Raw genomic sequence first — 23,802 nt, 5'->3', positions numbered from 1 at the left:
TCACTCCATATAGTACACACGGCTCCGCTCCGTACACCTCGTACACACACGGCTCAGCACTGTACACCCTGTACACAGGCGGCTCCACTCAACAAACGCTGTACACAGGCGGCTTCTCCCCATATATCTCGTACACACGGCTCCGCTTCATACACCTCATACACACGCGGCTCCGCTCCGTACACCTCATACACACACGGCTCAGCTACATCCACACTGTAAACCCCTCCTGACCTCACACATAAACTTCCCCTCATCCAGCACCATGACAACCAGCACAGCAGAGTCCTGCATACACTGAGGCTCCTGATCATGTGACCCCTGACTCCTCCCCTCCTGTGACCTCATCACAGGTCCTGTGTGCACAGAACTGCCATATATGTGGTGTGCGGCTCTGCAGGTGAAGGTATGTGGAGATTCCCCATTTTTGGCGCATTAATATTAGAAATATATTGCTTGGTCTTCCAGACCTTATCTTGACCTCCACTGTTCCTGGTAACTGCTATTTATTAATTACATTCCAACCTGAGGAAAGGGCAACTTGTAAACACTTTGTTATCTTCTTCTATCCTTCTCCTGCTTTGTGGCCTCCACCATTGTCAGAGCTCGGCAGCTGCTTAGAACCCATGGCTGCTGTTGTTTGGCAGAAGGTTAGAGGAGGCTGGGTTTTTACAAAGCTGGGAAATTTGCATCACCCGACCTTTCCTAACAATGATAGTGAACAAGCGATAACCCTAACAGGTTAATTAAGGTGTGAAACCTGGGCCAAAGATAACTGAAGGCACAAATCTCCAAGCATTGCCCAAACTTTTTCATCTCCGCCTTTTCCTTTTTGTAGTTTTTAAAATGTTAAAAATGGCAAATATACAGTTAGGTCCATATATATTTGGACAGAGACAACATTTTTCTAATTTTGGTTATAGACATTACCACAATGAATTTTAAACAAAACAATTCAGATGCAGTTGAAGTTCAGACTTTCAGCTTTCATTTGATGGTATCCACATTAAAATTGGATGAAGGGTTTAGTAGTTTCAGCTCCTTAACATGTGTCACCCTGGTTTTAAAGGGACCAAAAGTAATTGGACAGATTAAATAATTTTAAATAAAATGTTCATTTTTAGTGCTTGGTTGAAAACCCTTTGTTGGCAATGACTGCCTGAAGTCTTGAACTCATGGACATCACCAGATGCTGTATTTCCTCCTTTTTGATGCTCTGCCAGGCCTTCACTGCGGTGGTTTTCAGTTGCTGTTTGTTTGTGGGCCTTTCTGTCTGAAGTTTAGTCTTTAACAAGTGAAATGCATGCTCAATTGGGGTGAGATCAGGTGACTGACTTGGCCATTCAAGAATATTCCACTTCTTTGCTTTAATAAACTCCTGGGTTGCTTTGGCTTTATGTTTTGGGTCATGGTCCATCTGTAGTATGAAACGACGACCAATCAGTTTGGCTGCATTTGGCTGGATCTGAGCACACAGTATGTCTCTGAATACCTCAGAATTCATTCGGCTGCTTCTGTCCTGTGTCACATCATCAATAAACACTAGTGACCCAGTACCACTGGCAGCCATGCATGCCCAAGCCATCACACTGCCTCCGCCGTGTTTTACAGATGATGTGGTATGCTTTGGATCATGAGCTGTACCACGCCTTCGCCATACTTTTCTCTTTCCATCATTCTGGTAGAGGTTGATTTTGGTTTCATCTGTCCAAAGAATGTTCTTCCAGAACTGTGCTGGCTTTTTTAGATGTTTTTTAGCAAAGTCCAGTCTAGCCTTTCTATTCTTGATGCTTATGAGTGGCTTGCACCGTGCAGTGAACCCTCTGTATTTACTTTCATGCAGTCTTCTCTTTATGGTACATTTGGATATTGATACGCCGACCTCCTGAAGAGTGTTGTTCACTTGTTTGGCTGTAGTGAAGGGGTTTCTCTTCACCATGGAGATTATTCTGCGATCATCCACCACTGCTGTCTTCCGTGGGCGCCCAGGTCTTTTTGCATTGATGAGTTCACCAGTGCTTTCCTTCTTTCTCAGGATGTACCGAACTGTAGATTTTGCCACTCCTAATATTGTAGCAATTTCTCGGATGGGTTTTTTCTGTTTTCGCAGCTTAAGGATGGCTTGTTTCACCTGCATGGAGAGCTCCTTTGACCGCATGTTTACTTCACAGCAAAACCTTCCAAATGCAAGCACCACACCTCAAATCAACTCCAGGCCTTTTATCTGCTTAATTGAGAATGACATAACGAAGGGATTGCCCACACCTGCCCATGAAATAGCCTTGGAGTTAATTGTCCAATTACTTTTGGTCCCTTTTTAACCAGGGTGGCACATGTTAAGGAGATGAAACTACTAAACCCTTCATCCAATTTTAATGTGGATACCCTCAAATGAAAAGTGAAAGTCTGAACTTCAACTGCATCTGAATTGTTTTGTTTAAAATTCATTGTGGTAATGTCTATAACCAAAATTAGAAAAATGTTGTCTCTGTCCAAATATATATGGACCTAACTGTATATATATAGATATAGATATAATATACAGTGGGGCAAAAAAGTATTTAGTCAGTCAGCAATAGTGCAAGTTCTACCACATAAAAAGACGAGAGGCGTCTGTAATTTACATCATAGGTAGACCTCAACTATGGGAGACAAACTGAGAAAAAAAAATCCAGAAAATCACATTGTCTGTTTTTTTAACATTTTATTTGCATATTATGGTGGAAAATAAGTATTTGGTCAGAAACAAAATTTCATCTCAATACTTTGTAATATATCCTTTGTTGGCAATGACAGAGGTCAAACGTTTTCTGTAAGTCTTCACAAGGTTGCCACACACTGTTGTTGGTATGTTGGCCCATTCCTCCATGCAGATCTCCTCTAGAGCAGTGATGTTTTTGGCTTTTCGCTTGGCAACACGGACTTTCAACTCCCTCCAAAGGTTTTCTATAGGATTGAGATCTGGAGACTGGCTAGGCCACTCCAGGACCTTGAAATGCTTCTTACGAAGCCACTCCTTCGTTGCCCTGGCGGTGTGCTTTGGATCATTGTCATGTTGAAAGACACAGCCACGTTTCATCTTCAATGCCCTTGCTGATGGAAGGAGGTTTGCACTCAAAATCTCACGATACATGGCCCCATTCATTCTTCCATGTACCCGGATCAGTCGTCCTTGCCCCTTTGCAGAGAAACAGCCCCAAAGCATGATGTTTCCACCACCATGCTTTACAGTAGGTATGGTGTTTGATGGATGCAACTCAGTATTCTTTTTCCTCCAAACACGACAAGTTGTGTTTCTACCAAACCGTTCCAGTTTGGTTTCATCAGACCATAGGACATTCTCCCAAAACTCCTCTGGATCATCCAAATGCTCTCTAGCAAACTTCAGACGGGCCTGGACATGTACTGGCTTAAGCAGTGGGACACGTCTGGCACTGCAGGATCTGAGTCCATGGTGGCGTAGTGTGTTACTTATGGTAGGCCTTGTTACATTGGTCCCAGCTCTCTGCAGTTCATTCACTAGGTCCCCCCGCGTGGTTCTGGGATTTTTGCTCACCGTTCTTCTGATCATTCTGACCCCACGGGGTGGGATTTTGCATGGAGCCCCAGATCGAGGGAGATTATCAGTGGTCTTGTATGTCTTCCATTTTCTAATTATTGCTCCCACTGTTGATTTCTTCACTCCAAGCTGGTTGGCTATTGCAGATTCAGTCTTCCCAGCCTGGTGCAGGGCTACAATTTTGTTTCTGGTGTCCTTTGACAGCTCTTTGGTCTTCACCATAGTGGAGTTTGGAGTCAGACTGTTTGAGGGTGTGCACAGGTGTCTTTTTATACTGATAACAAGTTTAAACAGGTGCCATTACTACAGGTAATGAGTGGAGGAAAGAGGAGACTCTTAAAGAAGAAGTTACAGGTCTGTGAGAGCCAGAAATCATGATTGTTTGTTTCTGACCAAATACTTATTTTCCACCATAATATGCAAATAAAATGTTAAAAAAACAGACAATGTGATTTTCTGGATTTTTTTTTCTCAGTTTGTCTCCCATAGTTGAGGTCTACCTATGATGTAAATTACAGACGCCTCTCATCTTTTTAAGTGGTGGAACTTGCACTATTGCTGACTGACTAAATACTTTTTTGCCCCACTGTATGTATGTGCGTATATATATATCTACTATATAATTGTCTAAGGGGTACTTCCGTCTGTCTGTCCCAGATATTTATTGGTCACGGCCTCTGTCTGTCACGGAAATCCAAATCGCTGATTGGTCGCGGCAAAACAACCACGACCAATCAGCGACGGGCCCAGTCCGGCACCAAAATGGGCGCTCCTTCCTCCCCGCAGTCAGTGCCCGCTCCATTATCCCCTCCAGTGAGCGCTCACAGAGTTAATGGCAGCGCTAACGTACCGCGTTATGCCACGGTGTAACGCACTCCATTAATGCTGCTATTAACCCTGTGTAACCAAATTTTTACTATTGATGCTGTGTAGGCAGCATCAATAGTAAAGAGATCTAATGTTAAAAATAATAAAAGAAATAAAAAATCATTATATACTCACCTTCCGCCGCCTTTCCCGCTCCTTGTGACGCTCCGGTGACCGCTCCATGCAAGCAGCAGGTTCCGGTGGCAAGGATGGTATGCGAGAAGGACCTGCCATGACGTCACGGTCATGTGACCGCAACGTCATCACAGGTCCTGCGAGAAGGACCTGCCATGACGTCACGGTCATGTGACCGCGACGTCAACACAGGTCCTGCGCCCATACCAACCCTGGGACCGGAAGCTGCCGCCTGCATCGCACACAGGGCCAGGACTTCAACGGGCTTTCAGAGGGTGAGTATATGTTTATTTTTTATTTTAAGTCTGTATACTACGTGGCTCTGTGCTGTATACTCCGTCGCTGTGCAATATACTACATGGCTGGACAATATACTACGTGGCTGGGCAATATACTACGTGGCTGGGCAATATATTACATGGCTGGGCAATATACTACGTGGCTGGGCAATATACTACGTGGCTGGGCAATATATTACGTGGCTGGGCAATATACTACATCACTGGGCAATATATTACGTGGCTGGGCAATATACTACGTGGCTGGGCAATATACTACGTCACTGGGCAATATACTACGTGGCTAGGCAATATACTACGTGGCTGGGCAATATACTACGTGGCTGGGCAATATACTACGTCACTGGGCAATATACTACGTGGCTAGGCAATATACTACGTCACTGGGCAATATACTACGTGGCTGGGCAATATACTTCACCACTGGGCAATATACTACATCACTGGGCAATATATTACGTGGCTGGGCAATATACTACGTGGCTGGGCAATATACTACGTGGCTGGGCAATATACTACGTGACTGGGCAATATACTCTGTGGCTGGGCAATATACTACGTGGCTGGGCAATATACTACGTCACTGGGCAATATACTACGTGGCTGGGCAATATACTACGTGGCTGGGCAATATACTACATGGCTGGGCAATATACTACGTGGCTGGGCAATATACTACGTGGCTGGGCAATATACTACGTCACTGGGCAATATATTACGTGGCTGGGCAATATACTACGTGGCTGGGCAATATACTACGTGGCTAGGCAATATACTACGTGGCTGGGAAATATACTACATGGCTGAGCAATATACTACGTCACTGGGCAATATACTACGTGGCTGGGCAATATACTACACCACTGGGCAATATACTACGTCACTGGGCAATATACTACGTGGCTGGGCAATATATTACGTGGCTGGGCAATATACTACGTGGCTGGGCAATATACTACGTGGCTGGGCAATATACTACGTGACTGGGCAATATACTACGTGGTTGGGCAATATACTACGTGGCTGGGCAATATACTACGTCACTGGGCAATATATTACGTGGCTGGGCAATATACTACGTGGCTGGGCAATATACTACGTCACTGGGCAATATACTACGTGGCTGGGCAATATACTATGTCACTGGGCAATATATTACGTGGCTGGGCAATATACTACGTGGCTGGGCAATATACTACGTGGCTGGGCAATATACTACATGGCCGGGCAATATACTACGTGACTGGGCAATATACTACGTGGTTGGGCAATATACTACGTGGACATGCATATTCTAGAATACCCGATGCGTTAGAATCGGGCCACCATCTAATATATATATATATATATATATATATATCAACATATTAACCAACAAAATCGATTATTAAACCGTACGCTGGAAAAAAGTGTTAATGCTCTTTTTTTATAAAAAGTTATAACTTTATTGAAAACACACATATACACATATACTTAGAATCCAAAACAATACCTCTGAACCGAATAAATAAGAATAACTGACAGGTAAGCGTTTTAAACAAAAATTGTTATTAGCAGATCACTAATAGTATAATACCAAGATTTACATGTGTTGTTAAAGTTCTGGGGAAAATATGCACTCTTAGATGTGGCACTATATCGTATAACAAATGTAGTTCCTTCATATAAGGCGAGGGATGTGAACCGAATTAGACCAAAATAGTCCAAACCTATATCAAAATTGTTTATAAAGCCACCTAAGGTAATCCAGTTTTTCTATTGCCAAAAGCACCACAACCATTTGTAAGGCGCTGCAAAAACCATATGTAGATATTTATAGCGAGCCGGACACTAGACCGTACGGATCAATTCAGCCAATAATCCAATATGTAATCCATGTACTGCTTGTCCCTCGCCTTATATCTTATATCTTATACCTTATATCTTTAACTTTAGGCCTTTTAGACATCATTTAACCTTTAACTTGCTTACCTGTTCACAATAACAGCAAAAATTTATTTTACAATTGAGATAATTATCAGTTTAGCACTTAGCAGCACATCTGCACTTTTATTATTTCCCTTTTTGCACAGTAACATTGCATACACTAGTCCCATATTTTCATTTTTCTTTTTAAAATATTTTTATTAGCTTTTGTATTAAAAACCGGGATTAGGGAAATGAGTGAGGGGAAGGGAAGGGTTAACAGTGGACAGTGAAAGGGATCAATAAAATTAGAGAAGCCTAATAACAGTCTCTAACAAATACTGATTTTCAATTTGAAGAATGTTGTATGTAGATGTCATACTTAAATGTATACAATTCCGAGGAAAGAGGCACAAAATGGCAATTTTTAAACCTTAAATTTGCTGTTCCAGATCTTCCATTTCTTAGAATATTTGTAAACACTGCTATTGTTAGCCGCAAATCTCCATTCCAGAGCGCTATGTTGGTGAATTTTGTCCAAAATATCTGAGGATTTGGATGTTTTGGGTTATTTCCACCAGAATGCCAATGCATTTTTGACAACTAGGAGGATCCGTATGATGATATTACTAACCGAGGGGTAAAATTGCTCAATGTCAAGGGAAAGCAGCGCCCTTTAAGGGGTGATCACAAAGTTTTCAGAAAAGGAGTTAATATTGCGCGATACCAGAGATTTTTTTATTATCGGACAACCCCAAAATAAGTGAAAGAGAGATTACCCCGTTGTCCGCAGTCTCTCCAACATAAGGGAGAGTGTTCCTGGTTTATGTGTGACAATCTGATGGGCGTCAGATACCATCTTGTCATTATTAGTAGGACTCCTGGAACGCCATTGATATGTTTGACTGGTTTGTGTTTTATAGCGCTGTCCCATTGTTCAGTTCGCAAGTCTGTACCAAGGTCGAACTTCCACCTCTTCATATATACGTTTTTAGCGCTAACATTGTCCTTGATGAAGTAACTATATAGGTGACTTCGGCTCCAAATGTTTTTATTGTTTAGGTTGCACAGCAGTGAAGAACGGATTTCAAGATTCAAGGCTTTACCGTCAGGAGTTTTTGTATACTGTCTTTTAGCATAGTAGAAAGGACCAGTTCAGAAGAGGGTAAGTTGTATTTAGATTTTATCTCGCTGAATGTAAGGAATTTAATCCCATTGTGAATATTCTCAATTCTCCTAATGCCAGATTTGTTCCATAGTAACATAGTAACATAGTAACATAGTTAGTAAGGCCGAAAAAAGACATTTGTCCATCCAGTTCAGCCTATATTCCATCATAATAAATACCCAGATCTATGTCCTTCTACAGAACCTAATAATTGTATGATACAATATTGTTCTGCTCCAGGAAGACATCCAGGCCTCTCTTGAACCCCTCGACTGAGTTCGCCATCACCACCTCCTCAGGCAAGCAATTCCAGATTCTCACTGCCCTAACAGTAAAGAATCCTCTTCTATGTTGGTGGAAAAACCTTCTCTCCTCCAGACGCAAAGAATGCCCCCTTGTGCCCGTTACCTTCCTTGGTATAAACAGATCCTCAGCGAGATATTTGTATTGTCCCCTTATATACTTATACATGGTTATTAGATCGCCCCTCAGTCGTCTTTTTTCTAGACTAAATAATCCTAATTTCGCTAATCTATCTGGGTATTGTAGTTCTCCCATCCCCTTTATTAATTTTGTTGCCCTCCTTTGTACTCTCTCTAGTTCCATTATATCCTTCCTGAGCACCGGTGCCCAAAACTGGACACAGTACTCCATGTGCGGTCTAACTAGGGATTTGTACAGAGGCAGTATAATGCTCTCATCATGTGTATCCAGACCTCTTTTAATGCACCCCATGATCCTGTTTGCCTTGGCAGCTGCTGCCTGGCACTGGCTGCTCCAGGTAAGTTTATCATTAACTAGGATCCCCAAGTCCTTCTCCCTGTCAGATTTACCCAGTGGTTTCCCGTTCAGTGTGTAATGGTGATATTGATTCCCTCTTCCCATGTGTATAACCTTACATTTATCATTGTTAAACCTCATCTGCCACCTTTCAGCCCAAGTTTCCAACTTATCCAGATCCATCTGTAGCAGAATACTATCTTCTCTTGTATTAACTGCTTTACATAGTTTTGTATCATCTGCAAATATCGATATTTTACTGTGTAAACCTTCTACCAGATCATTAATGAATATGTTGAAGAGAACAGGTCCCAATACTGACCCCTGCGGTACCCCACTGGTCACAGCGACCCAGTTAGAGACTATACCATTTATAACCACCCTCTGCTTTCTATCACTAAGCCAGTTACTAACCCATTTACACACATTTTCCCCCAGACCAAGCATTCTCATTTTGTGTACCAACCTCTTGTGCGGCACGGTATCAAACGCTTTGGAAAAATCGAGATATACCACGTCCAATGACTCACCGTGGTCCAGCCTATAGCTTACCTCTTCATAAAAACTGATTAGATTGGTTTGACAGGAGCGATTTCTCATAAACCCATGCTGATATGGAGTTAAACAGTTATTCTCATTGAGATAATCCAGAATAACATCCCTCAGAAACCCTTCAAATATTTTACCAACAATAGAGGTTAGACTTACTGGCCTATAATTTCCAGGTTCACTTTTAGAGCCCTTTTTGAATATTGGCACCACATTTGCTATGCGCCAGTCCTGCGGAACAGACACTGTCGCTATAGAGTCACTAAAAATAAGAAATAATGGTTTATCTATTACATTACTTAGTTCTCTTAGTACTCGTGGGTGTATGCCATCCGGACCCGGAGATTTATCTATTTTAATCTTATTTAGCCGGTTTCGCACCTCTTCTTGGGTTAGATTGGTGACCCTTAATATAGGGTTTTCATTGTTTCTTGGGATTTCACCTAGCATTTCATTTTCCACCGTGAATACCGTGGAGAAGAAGGTGTTTAATATGTTAGCTTTTTCCTCGTCATCTACAACCATTCTTTCCTCACTATTTTTTAAGGGGCCTACATTTTCAGTTTTTATTCTTTTACTATTGATATAGTTGAAGAACAGTTTGGGATTAGTTTTACTCTCCTTAGCAATGTGCTTCTCTGTTTCCTTTTTGGCAGCTTTAATTAGTTTTTTAGATAAAGTATTTTTCTCCCTATAGTTTTTTAGAGCTTCAATGGTGCCATCCTGCTTTAGTAGTGCAAATGCTTTCTTTTTACTGTTAATTGCCTGTCTTACTTCTTTGTTTAGCCACATTGGGTTTTTCCTATTTCTAGTCCTTTTATTCCCACAAGGTATAAACCGCTTACACTGCCTATTTAGGATGTTCTTAAACATTTCCCATTTATTATCTGTATTCTCATTTCTGAGGATATTGTCCCAGTCTACCAGATTAAGGGCATCTCTAAGCTGTTCAAACTTTGCCTTCCTAAAGTTCAATGTTTTTGTGACTCCCTGACAAGTCCCCCTAGTGAAAGACAGGTGAAACTGCACAATATTGTGGTCGCTATTTCCTAAATGCCCAACCACCTGCAGATTTGTTATTCTGTCAGGTCTATTAGATAGTATTAGGTCTAAAAGTGCTGCTCCTCTGGTTGGATTCTGCACCAATTGTGAAAGATAATTTTTCTTGGTTATTAGCAGAAACCTGTTGCCTTTATGGGTTTCACAGGTTTCTGTTTCCCAGTTAATATCCGGGTAGTTAAAGTCCCCCATAACCAGGACCTCATTATGGGTTGCAGCTTCATCTATCTGCTTTAGAAGTAGACTTTCCATGCTTTCTGTTATATTTGGGGGTTTGTAACAGACCCCAATGAGAATTTTGTTACCATTTTTCCCTCCATGAATTTCAACCCATATGGACTCGACATCCTCATTCCCTTCGCTAATATCCTCCCTTAAAGTGGACTTTAGACAAGACTTTACATAGAGACAAACCCCTCCTCCTCTCCGATTTTTACGATCCTTTCTAAACAGACTGTAACCCTGTAAGTTAACTGCCCAGTCATAGCTTTCATCTAACCATGTCTCGGTTATTCCCACTATGTCAAAGTTACCTGTAGATATTTCTGCTTCTAGTTCTTCCATCTTGTTTGTCAGGCTTCTGGCGTTTGCGAGCATGCAGTTTAGAGGATTTTGTTTTGTTCCAATCTCCTCACTGTGGATTGTTTTAGAAATGTTCTTACCTCCCTTCTGAGTATGTTTTCCTGGGTCGTCTTTGTTCGAGTCTAATGTTTTTCTTCCCGTCCCCTCTTCTTCTAGTTTAACGCCCTCCTGATGAGTGTAGCGAGTCTTCTGGCGAATGTGTGTTTCCCAGGTTTGTTGAGGTGTAGTCCGTCTCTGGCGAGGAGTCCATCATACCATGATTCTGTCAGAGGGAGGTTAATTATTAAAGCTAATAAGTGTAGAAGAAATTTCATAACTTGTTCAATTTTATTAAAGTCTTTGTTAGGTGAGTAATCGTCTGAAAGGCTATCTGACTCATCTGTAGACGGGTTAGCTTTATTCTCTTGATCACTAAGACCCTTTCTTTTATACGATTTAGAGGTGTCCAATTCCTCTGTATGTATCACAGATGGCGTCAGTGGTTTGGTGTCTCCTTTAGTGTCACTTTTGAAAGAAAGTGAGCTGGGATTTGTTTTAGTTGTTGGGTTTTTTGGGCCAACCCCTCCTTTTATTCTCTTATTATATGTCGGGATATATGATTGTTTTGGATAGGAAGGTTTTGATTCATTTCCTTTTAGTGGAGACCTAGATTTAATAGGACTTCATAGGTTTGGGAAGTCCTCATATGATTTTGAGAGAGCTCCCAGGGAGGTCTGTCTGTTTTTTTGAGATTTGTTTTTGAACTTCCCTCCAGCTGGCTCCATTTTAAGTCCACTGCCCCCAACAAGCCGTCAACCAGTAATTTTCACGAGAGCTGTATATGGTAGTACAGTTCAGAGTATATATGTAGAATTTTTAACCTGCAATATAGCATAATACAAACGAGATTTCAATAAACTTGCAATAGAATTAAAGTTGACAAATAGACAAATGGGTACACTATGACCATACAGTATTGGCAAAGGTGGTAGGTAGGCAAGTAGGTCAGGTGAGTGATACCATTAAGTAGATAGAGAGGTTGCGATGATGTAGATGGCTGTTTCCCAATAAAAAGATATGTTGTGTGACGATAGACAACCAATCTTCTCGTTGATACAGGCTTATATATCTTATTTATAAGGGTCTCAGGTGTAAGAGGGTCGAACTCTGGTGTAGTACAATGCCAGGTAGACTTTACTCCTCAAGCCAGGTGGTGCCACAGGATAAGATTTATAATGAATATGCCTTTAAGTAGACTGCAAGGTTAAGGCAATATAGACAAAATAGAGTATCTGCTCTGGTTTATTTATATGTTAGGACTCGCAGAGTTAGTTTTATTTCGGGTCTTTAACCTAGGCGCTAGTGATGAGCGAATATACTTGTTACTTGAGATTTCTAGAGCATGCTCGGGGGTCCTCCGAGTATTTTTTAGTGCTCGGAGATTTTGTTTTTCTTGCCGCAGCTGAATGATTTACATCTGTTAGCCAGCATAGGTACATGTGGGGGTTGCCTGGTTGCTAGGGAATCCCCACATATACTTATGCTGGCTCAATACAGTACTGTTGCCTCCGGTATATAGGTTAAATTGTTTCAGTGATTATCTGACTGTCATGCCAAAGAGGGTGTTGTATGAATTTTATAGGAGGAAATGCAGGCCTATTGGTTTTTAGATGTATCCTCCATGTCAGCACTGAGCAGCACCAAGCCCCCCTTTATTCTGTTATGCTTGGGGCCTTCCCTACGCCGTCCCTCGGTTAGTCCTGCTGGGAGGGTTCCCTTGTACTTTAGGGTCTGCCGCTGCCGGATTCTTTGCACTGCTCCTTGATGGGTCCCGGTGGGCAACACCGGATCAGTCACTGACAACTGGGCTCCTCGCAAAAGGCTCACCAGTAGACTCTGCAGTCTCCTCTGTGTCATGCTGCAGTTAGATGCGAGGAGCACCAAGAGCCGCTGTCACACCTGAGCCTGGGCCTGTTGCAAGGTAAGCACAGCCCGGTGCGTTGAAGGCCTGCCGCGGTAATCGTGTGAGATGCCCGTTGTGCCTCACCTTAAGAGGTTGCTGTGGATCAGTTGATGCTGGGGAAGTCCATCTTGTGTATCCTCTGGGTGGGTAAGGCTGGCACTATGGTGCAGAAGTAGTGCTCCACAAAGATTAAATGATGAAAGAGAGGACCCCTCCGCCTCTCCTGCACCGCTGTTGTCCTCAGCTTTTAAAACGCTGTGTCTTCTGATTTTTGTCCAAAAACCACAATTTTGGTATCAAAATGGTCCAGGCACAATGAGAAACTGTTCTGGATCAGGAGGGGCGAGTTAGATAATCCTCTTGTAGGCTTTGTGAGTCGCTTTTTAAGAGGGTGGGAGCTCAGACCTTCTGCCTCCTACATAGCCAAAGCTCAAGCCATCCCACCGTATCTTCATTTTTCTTAAGTGTTTATCCACACTGTAACACTTTACAGCTCGCCGCTAATATTCACACACATTAATAGGTTGCTCATAGAGGAAACACTTTCTTCACTACTCCCTCCTCTATATGTATAATGCGTCCTTTTTCATTTTTATCAAAATACATTTTAGGCCCAGCACCCATTATACATTCCCTTGCCATTCTATTTATTGACGGACCACGCCTCTTGACCTGCTTGTCTTCGGCCATCGGACCCTGCTAACACGCAGTGCGGTCGTTACTATGACCTCGATACTGAGCACTTTCACCGATCATAACTATCTACCTTCACAGCTGACATAGTTGTTCTATCTTTTCAGTATACGTAGTAGTTCCCAAGTTGGTGCCACTTGGAATGATTCATTCATTCATGGCAAATACAATTTCTTGTTCTCCATTCTGTGCTACAGGTCGTTGGCAGCGTGTTGTGTTACACTTTTTAAGGAAGTTAATCAGCTCTTCTGTTCTCCTTACCACAGGATTACATGATCTCACTGGAGTTAGAGGGAATCTGTCACCAGATCTGGCTGATATAAGAGACGGCCACCACCTTCCAGGGCTTATCTACAGTATTCTATAATAAGTCCTGGATCCAACCTGCAATATAAGAAAAATCCTTTTATTATACTCAAACGGGGGGGAGCGGGCTGGTGCAGTCCGGTCCTATTGGTGTTGCAGGTCCAGGTCTGGCGTCTCCCATCTTCTTGCGATGCCGCCCTCCTATTACTTCATGGCCATGACCCTATTGAGGTCAGAGCAAAGTACTGCAGTGCGCAAGCGCTGGGCCTCTCTGGCCTTTCCCGACGCCTGCAGTACTTTGCTCTGCCCTCAACAGGTAGATCAGTACACCTGCGCAGGAGCGCCATGCTGGGGAGCCATGCAGCAACAGGAGGGCAGTGATCATAAGAAGATGGGAGGCCCCGGACCTGCGACACCCATCTGACCGGACTGCCCTGCAGGTGAGTATAATAAATTTATTTTTCTTATCTTTCAGGTCGGATCGGGGGCTTATCTTCAGCATTATAGAATGCTGGGTATAAGCCCTGAAAGGTGGTGGCCAAATCTTATATCTGCCATAACAGCTGACAGCTTCCCTTTAATAGAGACTTGTATACATACGCACTATGCACGGTAATATTCTTATTGCTGGATTAGACACCGTGTTTGGGCCCTTCCCTGTCATCTATATTTGCATCTAGTCTTACTGTCTCCATTTCTAGCACTGTATTCTGTAAGGCAGCTGACGTCACACTAGCAGTATTTGGTCAGTATTTTACATCAGTATTTGTAAGTAAAAAAAATGGAGCCTCTAGCACCGACCTCCACCCGCAGAGCAGCACTCCACATAGGGAATAATGGAGCCTCCAGCACCGACCTCCACCGCAGAGCCGCACTCCACACAGAGAATAATGGGGCCTCCAGCACTGACCTCCACCTGCAGAGCCGCACTCCACATAGAGAATAATGGGGCCTCCAGCACCGACCTCCACCCGCAGAGCCGCACTCCACATAGAGAATAATGGGGCCTCCAGCACCGACCTCCACCCGCAGAGTTGCACTCCACATAGAGAATAATGGAGCCTCCAGCACCTACCTCCACCCGCAGAGCCGCACTCCACATAGAGAATAATGGAGCCTCCAGCACCGACCTCCACCCGCAGAGCCGCACTCCTCATAGAGAATAATGGAGCCTCCAGCACCGACCTCCACCCGCAGAGCCGCACTCCACATAGAGAATAATGGAGCCTCCAGCACCGACCTCCACCCGCAGAGCCGCACTCCACATAGAGAATAATGGAGCCTCCAGCACCTACCTCCACCCGCAGAGCCGCACTCCACATAGAGAATAATGGAGCCTCCAGCACCGACCTCCACCCGCAGAGCCGCACTCCACATAGAGAATAATGGAGCCTCCAGCACCGACCTCCACCCGCAGAGCCGCACTCCACATAGAGAATAATGGAGCCTCCAGCACCGACCTCCACCCGCAGAGCCGCACTCCTCATAGAGAATAATGGAGCCTCCAGCACCAACCTCCACCCGCAGAGTTGCACTCCACATAGAGAATAATGGAGCCTCCAGCACCGACCTCCACCCGCAGAGCCGCACTCCACATAGAGAATAATGGGGCCTCCAGCACTGACCTCCACCCGCAGAGCCGCACTCCTCATAGAGAATAATGGAGCCTCCAGGACCGACCTCCACCCGCAGAGTTGCACTCCACATAGAGAATAATGGAGCCTCCAGCACTGACCTCCACCTGCAGAGCCGCACTCCACATAGAGAATAATGGAGCCTCCAGCACCGACCTCCACCCGCAGAGCCGCACTCCACACAGAGAATAATGGGGCCTCCAGCACTGACCTCCACCCGCAGAGTTGCACTCCACATAGAGAATAATGGAGCCTCCAGCACCGACCTCCACCCGCAGAGCCGCACTCCACATAGAGAATAATGGGGCCTCCAGCACCAACCTCCACCCGCAGAGCCGCACTCCACATAGAGAATAATGAAGCCTCCAGCACCGACCTCCACCCACAGAGCCGCACTCCACATAGAGAATAATGGAGCCTCCAGCACCGACCTCCACCCGCAGAGCCGCACTCCACATAGAGAATAATGGAGCCTCCAGCACCGACCTCCACCGCAGAGCCGCACTCCACACAGAGAATAATGGAGCCTCCAGCACCGACCTCCACCCGCAGAGCCACACTCCACATAGAGAATAATGGAGCCTCCAGCACTGACCTCCACCCGCAGAGCCACACTCCTCATAGAGAATAATGAAGCCTCCAGCACCGACCTCCACCCGCAGAGCCGCACTCCACATAGAGAATAATGGGGCCTCCAGCACCGACCTCCACCCGCAGAGCCGCACTCCACATAGAGAATAATGGAGCCTCCAGCACCGACCTCCACCCGCAGAGCCGCACTCCACACAGAGAATAATGGGGCCTCCAGCACTGACCTCCACCTGCAGAGCCGCACTCCACACAGAGAATAATGGGGCCTCCAGCACTGACCTCCACCTGCAGAGCCGCACTCCACATAGAGAATAATGAAGCCTCCAGCACCGACCTCCACCCGCAGAGCCGCACTCCACATAGAGAATAATGAAGCCTCCAGCACCGACCTCCACCCGCAGAGCCGCACTCCACATAGAGAATAATGGAGCCTCCAGCACCGACCTCCACCGCAGAGCCGCACTCCACACAGAGAATAATGGGGCCTCCAGCACTGACCTCCACCTGCAGAGCCACACTCCACATAGAGAATAATGGAGCCTCCAGCACCGACCTCCACCCGCAGAGCCGCACTCCACATAGAGAATAATGGAGCCTCCAGCACCGACCTCCACCGCAGAGCCGCACTCCACACAGAGAATAATGGGGCCTCCAGCACTGACCTCCACCTGCAGAGCCGCACTCCACATAGAGAATAATGGAGCCTCCAGCACCGACCTCCACCCGCAGAGCCGCACTCCACACAGAGAATAATGGGGCCTCCAGCACTGACCTCCACCCGCAGAGTTCCACTCCACATAGAGAATAATGGAGCCTCCAGCACCGACCTCCACCCGCAGAGCCACACTCCACATAGAGAATAATGGAGCCTCCAGCACTGACCTCCACCCGCAGAGCCACACTCCTCATAGAGAATAATGAAGCCTCCAGCACCGACCTCCACCTGCAGAGCCGCACTCCACACAGAGAATAATGGGGCCTCCAGCACTGACCTCCACCTGCAGAGCCGCACTCCACATAGAGAATAATGAAGCCTCCAGCACCGACCTCCACCCGCAGAGCCGCACTCCACATAGAGAATAATGAAGCCTCCAGCACCGACCTCCACCCGCAGAGCCGCACTCCACATAGAGAATAATGGAGCCTCCAGCACCGACCTCCACCGCAGAGCCGCACTCCACACAGAGAATAATGGGGCCTCCAGCACTGACCTCCACCTGCAGAGCCGCACTCCACATAGAGAATAATGGAGCCTCCAGCACCGACCTCCACCCGCAGAGCCGCACTCCACATAGAGAATAATGGAGCCTCCAGCACCCACCTCCACCGCAGAGCCGCACTCCACACAGAGAATAATGGGGCCTCCAGCACTGACCTCCACCTGCAGAGCCGCACTCCTCATAGAGAATAATGGAGCCTCCAGCACCGACCTCCACCCGCAGAGCCGCACTCCACACAGAGAATAATGGGGCCTCCAGCACTGACCTCCACCCGCAGAGTTCCACTCCACATAGAGAATAATGGAGCCTCCAGCACCGACCTCCACCCGCAGAGCCGCACTCCACATAGAGAATAATGGGGCCTCCAGCACCAACCTCCACCCGCAGAGCCGCACTCCACATAGAGAATAATGAAGCCTCCAGCACCGACCTCCACCCACAGAGCCGCACTCCACATAGAGAATAATGAAGCCTCCAGCACCGACCTCCACCCGCAGAGCCGCACTCCACATAGAGAATAATGGAGCCTCCAGCACCGACCTCCACCGCAGAGCCGCACTCCACACAGAGAATAATGGGGCCTCCAGCACCGACCTCCACCCGCAGAGCCGCACTCCACACAGAGAATAATGGGGCCTCCAGCACTGACCTCCACCCGCAGAGCCACACTCCACATAGAGAATAATGGAGCCTCCAGCAGCAACCTCCACCCGCAGAGCCGCACTCCACATAGAGAATAATGGAGCCTCCAGCACCGACCTCCACCCGCAGAGCCGCACTCCACATAGAGAATAATGGAGCCTCCAGCACCGACCTCCACCCGCAGAGCAGCACTCCACATAGAGAATAATGGAGCCTCCAGCACCGACCTCCACCCGCAGAGCCGCACTCCACATAGAGAATAATGAAGCCTCCAGCACCGACCTCCACCCGCAGAGCCGCACTCCACATAGAGAATAATGGAGCCTCCAGCACCGACCTCCACCCGCAGAGCCGCACTCCACATAGAAAATAATGGAGCCTCCAGCACCGACCTCCACCCCCAGAGCCGCACTCCACATAGAGAATAATGGAGCCTCCAGCACCGACCTCCACCGCAGAGCCGCACTCCACATAGAGAATAATGGAGGTTCCAGCACCGACCTCCACCCGCAGAGCCGCACTCCACATAGAGAATAATGGAGCCTCCAGCACCGACCTCCACCCGCAGAGCCGCACTCCACATAGAGAATAATGGAGCCTCCAGCACCGACCTCCACCCGCAGAGCCACACTCCACATAGAGAATAATGGAGCCTCCAGCACCGACCTCCACCCGCAGAGCCGCACTCCACATAGAGAATAATGGAGCCTCCAGCACCGACCTCCACCCGCAGAGCCGCACTCCACAGAGAGAATAATGGAGCCTCCAGCACCGACCTCCATCCGCAGAGCCGCACTCCACATAGACAATAATGGAGCCTCCAGCACCGACCTCCACCCGCAGAGCCGCACTCCATATAGAGAATAATGGAGCCTCCTGCACCGACCTCCACCCGCAGAGCCGCACTCCAAATAGAGAATAGTGGGGCCTCCAGCACCGACCTCCACCCGCAGAGCCGCACTCCACATAGAGAATAATGGAGCCTCCAGCACCGACCTCCACCCGCAGAGCCGCACTCCACATAGAGAATAATGGAGCCTCCAGCACCGACCTCCACCCGCAGAGCCGCACTCCACATAGAGAATAATGGAGCCTCCAGCACCGACCTCCACATAGAGAATAATGGGGCCTCCAGCACCGACCTCCACCCGCAGAGCCGCACTGCACAGAGAATAATGAAGCCTTCAGCACCGACCTCCACCCGCAGAGCCGCACTCCACATAGAAAATAATGGGGCCTCCAGCACCGACCTCCACCCGCAGAGCCGCACTCCACATAGGGAATAATGGAGCCTCCAGCACCGACCTCCACCCGCAGAGCCGCACTCCACATAGAGAATAATGGAGCCTCCAGCACCGACCTCCACCCGCAGAGCCGCACTCCACATAGAGAATAATGGAGCCTCCAGCACAACCTCCACCCGCAGAGCCACACTCCACACAGAGAATAATGGGGCCTCCAGCACCGACCCCCACCCGCAAAGCAGCACTGCACATAGAGAATAATGGAGCCTCCAGCACCGACCTCCACCAGCAGAGCCACACTCCACAGAGAATAATGGAGCCTCCAGCATCGACCTCCACCCGCAGAGCCGCACTCCACATAGAGAATGGAGCCTCCAGCATCGACCTCCACCCGCAGAGCCGCACTCCACAGAGAATAATGGGGTCTCCAGCACTGACCTCCACCCGCAGAGCCGCACTCCACATAGAGAATAATGGAGCCTCCAGCACCGACCTCCACCCGCAGAGCCGCACTCCACATAGAGAATAATGGAGCCTCCAGCACCTACCTCCACCCGCAGAGCCGCACTCCACATAGAGAATAATGGGGCCTCCAGCACCGACCTCCACCCGCAGAGCCGCACTCCACATAGAGAATAATGGAGCCTCCAGCATCTACCTCCACCTGCAGAGCTGCACTCCACATAGAGAATAATGGAGCCTCCAGCACAGACCTCCACCCGCAGAGCCGCACTCCACATAGAGAATAATGGAGCCTTCAGCACCGACCTCCACCCGCAGAGCCGCACTCCACATAGAGAATAATGGAGCCTCCAGCACAGAACTCCACCCGCAGAGCCGCACTCCACATAGAGAATAATGGAGCCTTCAGCACCGACCTCCACCCGCAGAGCCGCACTCCACATAGAGAATAATGGAGCCTCCAGCACCGACCTCCACCAGCAGAGCCGCACTCCACATAGAGAATAATGGAGCCTCCAGCACCGACCTCCACCCGTAGAGCCGCACTCCACATAGAGAATAATGGAGCCTCCAGCACCGACCTCCACCCACAGAGCCGCACTCCACATAGAGAATAATGGAGCCTCCAGCACCGACCTCCACCCGCAGAGCCGCACTCCACATAGAGAATAATGGAGCCTCCAGCACCGACCTCCACCCGCAGAGCCGCACTCCACATAGAGAATAATGGAGCCTCCAGCACCGACCTCCACCCGCAGAGCCGCACTCCACATAGAGAATAATGGAGCCTCCAGCACCGACCTCCACCCGCAGAGCCGCACTCCACATAGAGAATAATGGAGCCTCCAGCACCGACCTCCACCCGCAGAGCCGCACTCCACATAGAGAATAATGGAGCCTCCAGCACCGACCTCCACCCGCAGAGCCGCACTCCACATAGAGAATAATGGAGCCTCCAGCACCGACCTCCACCCGCAGAGCCGAACTCCACATAGAGAATAATGGGGCCTCCAGCACCGACCTCCACCCGCAGAGCCGCACTGCACAGAGAATAATGAAGCCTTCAGCACCGACCTCCACCCGCAGAGCCGCACTCCACATAGAAAATAATGGGGCCTCCAGCACCGACCTCCACCCGCAGAGCCGCACTCCACATAGGGAATAATGGAGCCTCCAGCACCGACCTCCACCCGCAGAGCCGCACTCCACATAGAGAATAATGGAGCCTCCAGCACCGACCTCCACCCGCAGAGCCGCACTCCACATAGAGAATAATGGAGCCTCCAGCACCGACCTCCACCCGCAGAGCCAAACTCCACACAGAGAATAATGGGGCCTCCAGCACCGACCCCCACCCGCAAAGCAGCACTGCACATAGAGAATAATGGAGCCTCCAGCACCGACCTCCACCAGCAGAGCCACACTCCACAGAGAATAATGGAGCCTCCAGCATCGACCTCCACCCGCAGAGCCGCACTCCACATAGAGAATGGAGCCTCCAGCATCGACCTCCACCCGCAGAGCCGCACTCCACAGAGAATAATGGGGTCTCCAGCACTGACCTCCACCCGCAGAGCCGCACTCCACATAGAGAATAATGGAGCCTCCAGCACCGACCTCCACCCGCAGAGCCGCACTCCACATAGAGAATAATGGAGCCTCCAGCACCTACCTCCACCCGCAGAGCCGCACTCCACATAGAGAATAATGGGGCCTCCAGCACCGACCTCCACCCGCAGAGCCGCACTCCACATAGAGAATAATGGAGCCTCCAGCACCGACCTCCACCCGCAGAGCCGCACTCCACATAGAGAATAATGGAGCCTCCAGCATCTACCTCCACCTGCAGAGCTGCACTCCACATAGAGAATAATGGAGCCTCCAGCACCGACCTCCACCCGCAGAGCCGCACTCCACATAGAGAATAATGGAGCCTCCAGCACCTACCTCCACCCACAGAGCCGCACTCCACATAGAGAATAATGGAGCCTCCAGCACCGACCTCCACCCGCAGAGCCGCACTCCACATAGAGAATAATGGAGCCTCCAGCACCGACCTCCACCCCCAGAGCCGCACTCCACATAGAGAATAATGGGGTCTCCAGCACCGACCTCCACCCGCAGAGCCGCACTCCACATAGAGAATAATGGGGTCTCCAGCACCGACCTCCACCCGCAGAGCCGCACTCCACATAGAGAATAATGGAGCCTCCAGCACCGACCTCCACCCGCAGAGCCGCACTCCACATAGAGAATAATGGAGCCTTCAGCACCGACCTCCACCCGCAGAGCCGCACTCCACATAGAGAATAATGGAGCCTCCAGCACCGACCTCCACCCGCAGAGCCGCACTCCACATAGAGAATAATGGAGCCTCCAGCACCGACCTCCACCCGTAGAGCCGCACTCCACATAGAGAATAATGGGGTCTCCAGCACCGACCTCCACCCGCAGAGCCGCACTCCACATAGAGAATAATGGAGCCTCCAGCACCGACCTCCACCCGCAGAGCCGCACTCCACATAGAGAATAATGGAGCCTCCAGCACCGACCTCCATCCGCAGAGCCTCCACCTCTAGACTGTGGGCCCTCAGTCTGTTTAGGCTCAGGGTCTCCCTGTCTTTGGGGTGGTGTAACCTCTCCAGATATGGGGCCAGAGTATAGTCCCTCCGCAGTGACCGGTAGATAGTGCGTTTCTGGGAGTTCTCTAGTTCACTCTGCCAACCCTCTATATATTGCATCTTGCAGCTCTCTGAGATCTTCTTCTTTATTTCAGCTTTTGTCAGGTTGTGTTGCTGACTTTGGCAGGACTAGCTGCTGGGGTTTGTGGCTTGGTCTGGGCTTTGGCTCAGTAGGGCTTGACGATGGTAGGAGCTGGGGTTGCTGCTCTGTATGTGTTAATAAGACGTAGGCACTACTAGGAAGGGGTGGTGCTCAAGTAGGGGCCCAAGCCGTAATGCATATGACAATAAACTTGGCACACACCAATGCGTAAATGCAGTGAAGAAGAGGGGTTTATTAATGAGGTAGAGTACATACAGTAGTAGACGTTTCGGTCTAATCACTAGACCACCACCATTTTTCTGCAATAAAATACAACAAAATATAATATAAAAACTAAGGTATTTACAATATAATGGGTCGTTACATAATCGTTTGCATGGGGTTTTATGGCAATGGACACATGCAGCAAAACATCAGACTTATAACAACATAGTAGTAGAGGATACAAGGCCATGAGGATCAACAGCGCTGAGGCCCAGATGAAGATATATTAATAAATGTATACACTTAAATACGTTAACCGGCAAGAGATATGAATAAGAACCGCACCTACCCTCACTCTATTAATCAATAGGGTACCCCGGGTCAGTGAATGGACAGGGAGTCCTACAGGAGGTGCTCTGTATGTGCACCTGGTGTGATAGCGGCCTCTAGTTTATAGTTAGCCATAAAGGGAATCAACCCAACTCTACCTGACAGGCTCTGCTTGAGGTGCTGCAATGTCCTTTGCAGAACTCCAGGAGGAAAACTTCGGTTGGGCTGGAATCCCACTTTGTGTGGTCTGGGTAAGTCGCTGGGTCCCAAACCTCGCCACCATGCAGCAGTATAGGAGTGATGACGCTATCGAATATCTTAAGCCAAACTCTCCCCGGAGGTTTGAGGTGGTACAGTTGTCTTCTGCTGGCATAGAAGGTTCTGCACGCTTTTCCATTCAGGGCCTGAAATTGGGTTTCGGGGTGACTATGAAGGCATTTATGTTTGCTGGGTCCATGTCTGTTATGGCATAATCCACCACACTACTGCCCACATGGGAGTTTAGTGTAAATCTCCCTAATGAGTCCCCCCTGGTGCGCATACACTGAGGCCCCTGATCATGTGACCCTTGACTCCTCGTGCGGCTTTGTGGGTGAAGGTCGGTGCTGGAGGCTCCTTTATTCTCTATGTGGAGTGCGGCTCTGCGGGTGGAGGTCGGTGCTGGAGGCTCCTTTATTCTCTATGTGGAGTACGGCTCTGCGGGTGGAGGTCGGTCCTGGAGGCTCCATTATTCTCTATGTGGAGTGCAGCTCTGCGGGTGGAGGTCGGTGCGGGAGGCCCCATTATTCTCTATGTGGAGTGTGGCTCTGCGGGTGGAGGTCGGTGCTGGAGGCTCCATGATTCTCTA

The 23,802-nt window shown here is 48.3% G+C and overlaps 1 protein-coding gene across 1 annotated transcript in view; it reads left to right on the top strand.

Moving 5' to 3' along the window:
* Positions 1-349: 349 nt before the first annotated feature.
* The window catches only part of LOC138663412 (zinc finger protein ZFP2-like), a 79,842-nt gene continuing 56,389 nt past the window's right edge, over positions 350-23,802 (top strand). The window contains exons 1-2 of the mRNA XM_069749606.1: positions 350-406; positions 7,828-7,930. The gene's annotated coding sequence lies outside the window, so the exon portion shown is untranslated. The remainder of the gene's footprint in view (positions 407-7,827; positions 7,931-23,802) is intronic.

The sequence above is a fragment of the Ranitomeya imitator genome, chromosome 2 (genome assembly GCF_032444005.1).
Source record: "Ranitomeya imitator isolate aRanImi1 chromosome 2, aRanImi1.pri, whole genome shotgun sequence".
NCBI lineage: Eukaryota > Metazoa > Chordata > Amphibia > Anura > Dendrobatidae > Ranitomeya > Ranitomeya imitator.
The sequence above is the reverse complement of the archived record's forward strand: the minus strand, read 5'-3'. Positions and strand labels throughout refer to the sequence as shown.